The following is an 8,704-nucleotide window of genomic DNA, read 5'->3' as shown; positions in this document are numbered from 1 at the left end:
GTCTATTTGTGTGCTGAACAGGTTCAGCCTTGGGGACGTCCAAAGGGGCTGGCCTGAGCTTCCTGTCCACTACCTGTTTGGAATATCTATTGTTCTAATAAAAATGATTTTACCTTTCATACATTTAATCATAACTATTTGTTGCAATGTCCTACAACTTAATAACAAGTATCAAATGAATCTACACATTAATCTGGTTGCTTAAATACCAAATATGACAGGTGTATCTGGCTTCGTTCAAATAATACACATACATGACATTACTTCATTATACAATTTTAAATCATCATGATGTCTGGCGCTTGATATTATTATAATTATATGCTGTATGAAATAAGTGTCGAATCCATCTCTGTGGCATGTCCGTGTAAATGTGTGTGTTACCATATATTGCTGTGCTCGCTGCGCGTATTTGCAAACATAGCGACTCATAATGTGTGTAGTTTGTATGTTCTTTTTATGTAATTTTTTTTACTTCGTCAAAGGAGCCGCGTGTCACCGCCATTTTCACTCCGCCATTGGAGAGTGTAGAGAGAGGACGTGTCTCCATCCTCAGTGCCCGTGTCTTCTTGATTATTGAAGACATTCTTGTTTACTTTCTGTGGATCGTATAGTTCATTAAACTGCCATCCTATCTGCCACTACAGTGATTCTCTGTTTCCTAGATGTGCCATGTTTGTAGTTGCACTGCCACATGTTTCTGCTGCCCACTGCTCTCGTTTAGCTTAAGGGTCCCACACATCAGCAATCAATTGGGACAATATGATGCTTTGCAGATGATTGTGTCAATAAATCTGCAATGTTTGGGGTTCACAGATCACAGGATTCGCCAGCAAATCGATTGGGATTGTTAAATCAAGTTTTTCAACATGTATCATTTCACAGATCAATTGGGACTGTGGATTGCTAGTGTATGGGTAACAATAAGCAGGACTGCAGACCATTTCTAGTACACTGATGAGTCTTTCAAGATTGGCAGATCTGTTTAACTGAAACTCATCTGCAAATCATTGAAAAATATCTGTAATGTATGGGCAAAGTTAGATGGAAAGGGGAACAATATATCTGTGGGAAAAAATCACAGGATCTGGGAAACAATAAATTGTGATTGCAGATGTATGGGCCCCTTTAGTCAGCCATCTAGGTCAGTGCAACCTTTTGGCCTAAACTGGATGAAAACAATATTGTGAGCAATGAGGTGGTCAAAATTGACTGAAAATGGCCCAATTTACATGATTTTAGCTGTTTTTACATAAAAAAAGAAAAGAGAAAAAAAAGAAATACGTATACAAAACCAATGAAGGTGACACATGAAGGTGACTTTGTCAAATTTAATCCAAAAACACTAAATTAATACAGATCCAAAACCAAAACATGGAGGTCAGTGCACAACTCTACTGCAAATGAGACTGATGCATACTTACTGTCATTTACTAAGCTGATCACAGCATATTGGGGGCACTATCATAACATTTTCCTCTACACAAATGTCAAGTCTCTGCAATTCTCAAGGCATCATTTAACAGTAAGCCTTAGATGGAATACTGCAGTAGCAGATATAAACCATGATTCCCAACTTTCTCAATTTCAGAGCGACTTTCCAACCAGTCTGGACTTTTTAGGACTGTTGGTATTTGTCCCACTTACCATTACAAGTGATCACAGCAAACACCTGCTGCTGTTGTCGGCAGCAAAGCGGAGGTATTTTTAGGGAAGAGATGACATAGCCACACACCCTTTTGGGGTTACACTATCTTTAGAACATCTTCAAATGTTGGAATGTACATAAAATGAAATCAATACTGCGCAACTGGCTCTGCACTACTGTGATAGTAGTAGAAAGAAATATACTCCAATAATGTGGCAGACAAGTAGCAACAGAGGTAACATTTATAAAATAGATGGGCAATAAATAACAGCTATTCAAATACACAACTAATCCTGTTCCAGGGACACTACTTTTACTAGCCTTGAAACAATTATAGTTTATCAACCTAGGTGAGTTTGCAGTCTTTTTTTGCCTGCAAAAAAACAAGGGTTTAGGTGTTTTTGCAAGGCTCAGTAAATACTTGGCTACTCATCTGGAGCTCTCTCCAAACAATCATAACTCATAAATTATTACGAACATTCTTGTTCAGAAGATTTATGCATGGTGCCAGCATGTACCAGGCATAATTGAAAGAGAATCCTATTACGGTGCCAAGTTTGTTATAAATGATATAGTATGGCTTTTCACTTACACACAATAGAGAGCACAGAACTGCAGTTTGGGCAAGTCTAAGTACTGATATATTATTGTCTGGCTAGCCTTGTGTGGAAGTAAGTGCTGATTACATGCAAATGTTAAAGGTCCAAAGTAATGCATTTTTTTACAAATGTGTAAGTAAATACAGCTCGCTCTAGTTTAAATGTAGAATACATTTTAATGACAGAATGTCAGCGTCAGTGATAAAAATGTGATTCTGTTGTTTTACACCATTTGGAACAAAAAAATATATCTGCATTTTTATTGAAAAAGGATACAGAGGCTGAGTTGGACGGACCTTTGTGCATGGGGCACATAACGGAGAGTTTTGCATACAGCGAATGTGTAGATACGAATCAACACAGGTTTGCATCTCTCCGTCCATATGCTGCCGGGTCTTTCTTTCTGCGGAATTGGGCATGCAACTTGGCGACAATTATGTGAGTGCATGGAACTGACCTGACTTGTGGGAGTGTCATGAGAGCGTTGTGGGCATATAGCCACACGCACTGCGAGGGGAAACCAGTTTTTGATGAATCTCTTGCACCTACCATGGACCTGGTGTCAGTGCTGTCACTACTGACAGCTGCGTCAGCTAGCGTCAAATCAATAAGCAGCATGGGTTTGTGCTTTCAGATTTACGAACCCCCACATTAGTTCTATGGAGTCACGCATAAGAGTAAGGTAGTAGATCTGGCTTCCGCAGCTGCTGCAACTACAGCTGCTTTGCATGTAACTCAGTATCAGCCCCATAATGTGGACACATACAGTATATAAATTCTGTTTTAGTTTGTAAAACAAGATTAGGACATCCATGGTCAGGGATGGACTGGAGCCATGTAGAAGCCCTGGCACATCACTGTGCACATACACAAGGGGGGTATGGACACGGCTGAAGAGGACACATCCACAGCTGACGGGGGCATGCCATGAGTCAGGAGAGCCTGGCCTCGCAGCACATAGAGTGTATGCCGGGTGGCCGATCAGATGGCTCTTTGTGTGACCGGACTGGCCCATCAAGCCATCGGCCCTTCTGGTCCTGCCCACGATTTAGATTATTCTGTATTTACTACAACTGTAATGGCAAATTTTTATTTGTAAGATTTATGTTTTATTTTTCTTCTTCATTTTATGCTTTGAGCAGCAATGTGCCTGATTCTCTGCCTCTGTAGCAGGATTAGGGGATTCAGATACATTTTGGATTAATCAGAGTTTGAAGAGGGCTTTTATAGATGTACAAACTAGAGATGTGCGGCGGGCACTGTTCGTGGTTTGTGTTTTAGTTTTGGATCTGGATCCTCACTTGTGTTTTGGATCTGGATTGGTTTTGCCAAAACCACCCTTTCGGGTTTTGGTTTTGGATCTGGATGATTAGTGAAACCCCCCCACAAAACAACTAAAATCACAGAACTTGGGGTTAATTTTGCTCCTACGGTATTATTAACCTCAATAGCATTCATTTCCACTCATTTCCAGTCTATTCTGAACACCTCACAATATAGTTTTTAGGCCAAAAGGTTGAACCAAGGTAGCTGGATGACTTTGCTAAGCGACACAAGTGTGCGGCACAAACACCTAGGAGTGGCACTGCAGTGTCAGACAGTGTGGCACTTTTAAAAACTAGGCCCAAAACAGCACATCATGCAAAGAAGATAAAGAGGTGCAATGAGGTAACTGGATGACTAAGCTAAGCAACACAACCACCTGGCCCATCTTGTAGTGGCATGCAGTGGCTAAATGTCAAAAGTAATCCTTAAAAGAATGAAAATACTTCATGCATAGTGAGGTCCTTTTGAAGGATTTCCCATTTTTGGCGATACCATTTAACTCCTGATGAAGTCATCCTGACGAAACGCGTTGAGCATATCAGCTACGGTCTCTTGTCTATGTTCACTGTCACACCCTGTTGAACTCACACCTGTTTAGGTGAGGGTGTTCTGACCTTTCCATCTGGTGAAATTGACAGATTGTCCATAGCTGTATTTTATCATGTTCATGGAAACTTATACATTTTTACTATGTGTTTTTAATAAAAAATGTTTGGTATCAAGCCTAATTTGGCCCTTGGTCATTTTCTTTTGGGTATCTTTAGTGTGAGGGTATTGTTGCAGGCAACATCATAAGTGAAAACCCACACTCTGGAGAATCGTATATCTGAACATATATGAAAATTTGAAAGTTCTGAAAGAACTAAAAGCAATACACTGAGCGCATTTGATGATTTGTTTGTATTAAACTGTTTTCTGGGGGCCCACTAACATGGGTACTCTCCAAACTGCTGCTGGTGGTCTGTGCGCATTTAAAGGACATTATCTCTTTATATATATATATATATATATACATACAATCCAGAGATCCAGCACTCCTGTGGTAGCCTAGGTTTACTTGGCAGGGTGCACTCCTAGGGATGTGCCTATCCCATCCGTAAACATGCAAAGAAAGCTGTCACTCCTTGAGCAGAGAATCAGTGAACAAGTAGCTGGTGCGTTATTGTCAATAAAGCACCAGCTACTTGTTCACTGACTCTCTGGTCCATATAGTTATAGAATATATATATATATATATATATATATATATATATACACTACTCAAAAAATAAAGGGAACACTAAAATAACACATCCTAGATCTGAATGAATGAAATATTCTTATTAAATACTTTGTTCTTTGCATAGTTGAATGTGCTGACAACAAAATCACACAAAAATTATCAATGGAAATCAAATTTATTAACCCATGGAGGTCTGGATTTGGAGTCACCCTCAAAATTGAAGTGGAAAAACACACTACAGGCTAATCCAATTTGATGTAATGTCCTTAAAACAAGCTGCTCTGAAGTCCGTAGGACGAAACGCGTTGGGTTAAGACAGCGGTTTGTGTTTTGTCTTCAAGGAAGATCAATCATCATGTTGATATGTGACTGAAATGTACTGTTATCAACACTAATATTTGTACAAAACTTTGTTGATGGTCACTGTAGACATATTGTGATACAGCATATTTTACTGCATGTTATTTTATTAAATAAATAAATCTATCTTTTATGAATTTTCATTATAAGTGAGAACTTTAGATATATCAAAGGGAATCACCAGCTCCCTGGGGAAACTTTACTATTCCTATTCTTAATTATTTGTACCCTGTCTAACAGGGGGTACTTCCCCTATGGTGTAGCTTTTTATCTGTAGCGCGATAAAGGTCTTACACTTTCTTTACATATATATATATATATACACATACATACATACATACATACATAAACACATACACACACACTTGTAGGAGAAATGTTAAGTATCACAAAAATGTACACACACACACACACACACACACACACACACACAGGACACACGCACACCCACACATACTTGTTTTTCTATCCTCATCGGGACATATGTCTGGAACCTTCCTCATGGGGACCTATTCAGGAATACCGGCCTAATGAGGACACCCCACATAACTGATTTATTTTCGGGTTTAATTAGAGATAGAGGAAACGTGTATTCAGCAGCAGATACATTTTATTCAGGAAAGGTTCTTTCTCATTTCAGCAGTAATTCGGTTCTTAATGTAAAACTTAACCGAGAGCCAGTTCCGAGCCTTCAGCGCTTGTCGTTCTGCCCTTAGGCACGCATCACAGTCATTCTTGCCCGGCACCTTGAATGAGCGAATGAACCGAATCATGTGACGTTCAACAGCTTTCACTTCTGCTGGGGTCCACGGATTGCGCTTGGTACCCCTTCTGTCACCTGTGCGGGAGAAGAAAGGTCAGTCACCACGCAACGCCACCACCAGTCATGGACGCATCTCAAATGGAATGGACAGTCACACCCACCTTTAGCTGCACCTCCATCCACCGCCGACACCACGCTGCCAGCTTCTTTTCCCATGTGCCCCATGGGAACCTCAGTATCCTGACTCTCTGGCTCATCCCCAGAGTCATCGCTCACCACCTGGATCGGCTCTGTGGATAGAGAAGGACAGGGAAACCGATCACACCAGCCCACTTAGACAGTCAGTCCCTGGAGCCACACTGTCAAGTGATACCTACCGTTTGGATCAATGGAGATCTCTTCCAGATTGTGGCCCCGGAATTCAGCCATTCTCCCTTGCTCGAGAGCCAGAAACAGCTTGCTCAACTTGGCCAGTTGAAGGGTACCCTCCGGGAGGCGGTAATAATGCCGGTGCACCCGAATATCATGTCCAAGGAAATCAGCAAGCTGATCCATCTCTGTATCGCTCAGGTTGAGGACTCTGGAAAGTGTAGCCACATGCTTCCGTAGGCGGGTGGAAGATAATGCTTCGGGGTGCTTGGCCCCACACTCCCGGGCGTAGAGACGTATGCAGTCGGATCCCCTATAATGGGACATGGCTGTTGGCCTAGCAAACATGTAGATATTGTGTGGGGTCACACCACATTCTGTCCGCTTCTCTATGAGGAGCTCCATCGCTTTCTGCATGCTTGGGGATAGCAGGACAGGGACTTTCCTGCCTCTTTTCCCAGGAATCTCAATACGGGAGAAGTGACGACAGAGTGCCTTCTCCAGCTCTGACAGGGCCTGGGCCACATCACCCTGCAAATCGGCTGTGTGCCGTAAATCGAAGGAGGAGAGCAGCATCTTGGAAACCTCACCTTCTCTCCTGCGGTTGAAGAGAATCAGCTGCGTGAGGGTAACTTTGGCCAACATGGACCACTGCTGTTTGGAAGGGTGGGCGGACAACTCATCGATGTACTCTCGCTGACGGTCAAGGAGGTACAGGTTCAAGCGCTTAACATCATCAGTGAAGGGCAGAAGCAGCGGTGCATTCCATTTTATCTCTCGAAGTGTCTTCAGGGCAGCAGTGGAGATTAGCTCGCTCCACCTCGCCTCATAAATTTTCCGAAAGTTTCGGGCACGCTCCTCTGTCAGGGCACTGCCCTCCATCAGTGCCTGACACTCCACCATAGCTGAAATCTTCTGCAAGCTGTGTCCCACCTTCAGAGCCAACGAGGGTATTTTATATGTATTGGTGCGGTCATCGTAACCGGCCAGGCTCCTCACAGCATGCACCACTTGCAGGAAATTCTGTGGGCAAATGAAATCTTCCATACACCGCAACGGTGTGACCTTCATCGCCTTCAGCAGAAGCCGCCCCACCTCTCTGAGCTTCTGACGGATGTAATCATGCTTGCTGACATCAGACCCCAGACGGTTATAGAGGTGCTGACCGAACTGCATAATCCAGCGGTCCCCTTTGATTACCGGTACCACATCATCATAATTCATTCCGCTCAGCAACTTCCAGAGGCCAGTGCCAACATCTTTCGGGAGCGGTGTGGCGTAAGTGAAGAGACCCTGCACCCTGGTTCTTCCAGGTTTGGGGCTGACACTTTTGCGGAGCGGGCACCTCTTCACATGGCGCCACAGGTGCTTCCTGGAGAATAGCCCTTTACATTTTACACAGTGCATGAAATCTTGGGGAGCCGTTGCTTCTTTCGGCTGCTTGCACGGTAGGAGGACTCCGCTGCCCTCGCGGAGAACCCCGACATTATGGGCAAAGTTTCCCCGGGTGCGAATCAGGTCTAGCTGCACTGTCCTTTCCCTGGAGCGCTTCGGAAAGCTGAGTGCCCTTGCAACCTCATGCTCATTGTGGTGGACAGCTTGAACATGTCTCGCAATTTTTGAGAATGGCCTCTCGCACCACAGGCAGAAATTTTTCTTGTTACATGCAATCGAACCATCTGCTTTTCGGGTAAGTACCTGGACCGACACTGCGCGGGCCGGATGGAGACTTGGTTCGGCCTCCGCGGAGCAAGCCCCGGACACTTCCAGAACCTTCCTGCCGTGAAAAGACGTCTCCTCCCCTCCACTATCATCCGAGCTGCTTAACTCTGACGAGTCGGGGAGATAGTCTTCGTCACTGCCGTCGGTTCCGTACATTGCCTCACTGCGACCAGCAGACCCAGCACTTCCGGAGTTTGTGGCGCACACACCGTACCAAGCCCGCGCTTTCTGTCTGACCACGCCCACCGTGAATACAGGGTTCTGGGAATCGAGGGCCCAGGCCCCGGCACGTGCTTCCTATTACACATCCGGAGAGGTGGTTCTTACTAGAGTCACGTGTCGGGCGGCGCGCGCGACACTTTTGCGCCACATGCTCCGATTTTCCCCAGGCTCCTGGAAGCCTGTCCCGGACCGAGAGGTGCCAGTCTCCACTCATCGGCAAGACTTCCACAAATCGTAGTACCGGATTCAGCCCACCAGGGGGCGCTGCGATGGGCAAGGAAGGAAATATCAGACCCGGTTTTCGGGCTCCGCGATTTTTCCGACGAATGCCCTTCTCACCCGAGCTCCGCGGACTTGGGCAACCTTCCCTCTGGATTGAACTGATCTCAGACCCGGTTTTCGGGCTCCGCGATTTTTCCGACGAATGCCCTTCTCACCCGAGCTCCGCGGACTTGGGCAACCTTCCCTCTGGA

The 8,704-nt window shown here is 44.5% G+C and overlaps 1 long non-coding RNA gene across 1 annotated transcript; it reads right to left on the bottom strand.

Annotated features, from left to right (window-relative positions):
• Positions 1-5,747: 5,747 nt before the first annotated feature.
• On the bottom strand, positions 5,748-6,210 carry LOC135050823 (uncharacterized). The gene is made up of 2 exons (XR_010241851.1): positions 6,080-6,210; positions 5,748-5,993 (listed from the first exon to the last, which is right to left on the bottom strand). It is a non-coding gene; the product is annotated as an uncharacterized LOC135050823 (long non-coding RNA).
• Between the last annotated feature and the right edge of the window lie 2,494 nt (positions 6,211-8,704).

This window comes from Pseudophryne corroboree, chromosome 2 (assembly GCF_028390025.1).
Source record: "Pseudophryne corroboree isolate aPseCor3 chromosome 2, aPseCor3.hap2, whole genome shotgun sequence".
Lineage (NCBI taxonomy): Eukaryota > Metazoa > Chordata > Amphibia > Anura > Myobatrachidae > Pseudophryne > Pseudophryne corroboree.
The sequence above is the reverse complement of the archived record's forward strand: the minus strand, read 5'-3'. Positions and strand labels throughout refer to the sequence as shown.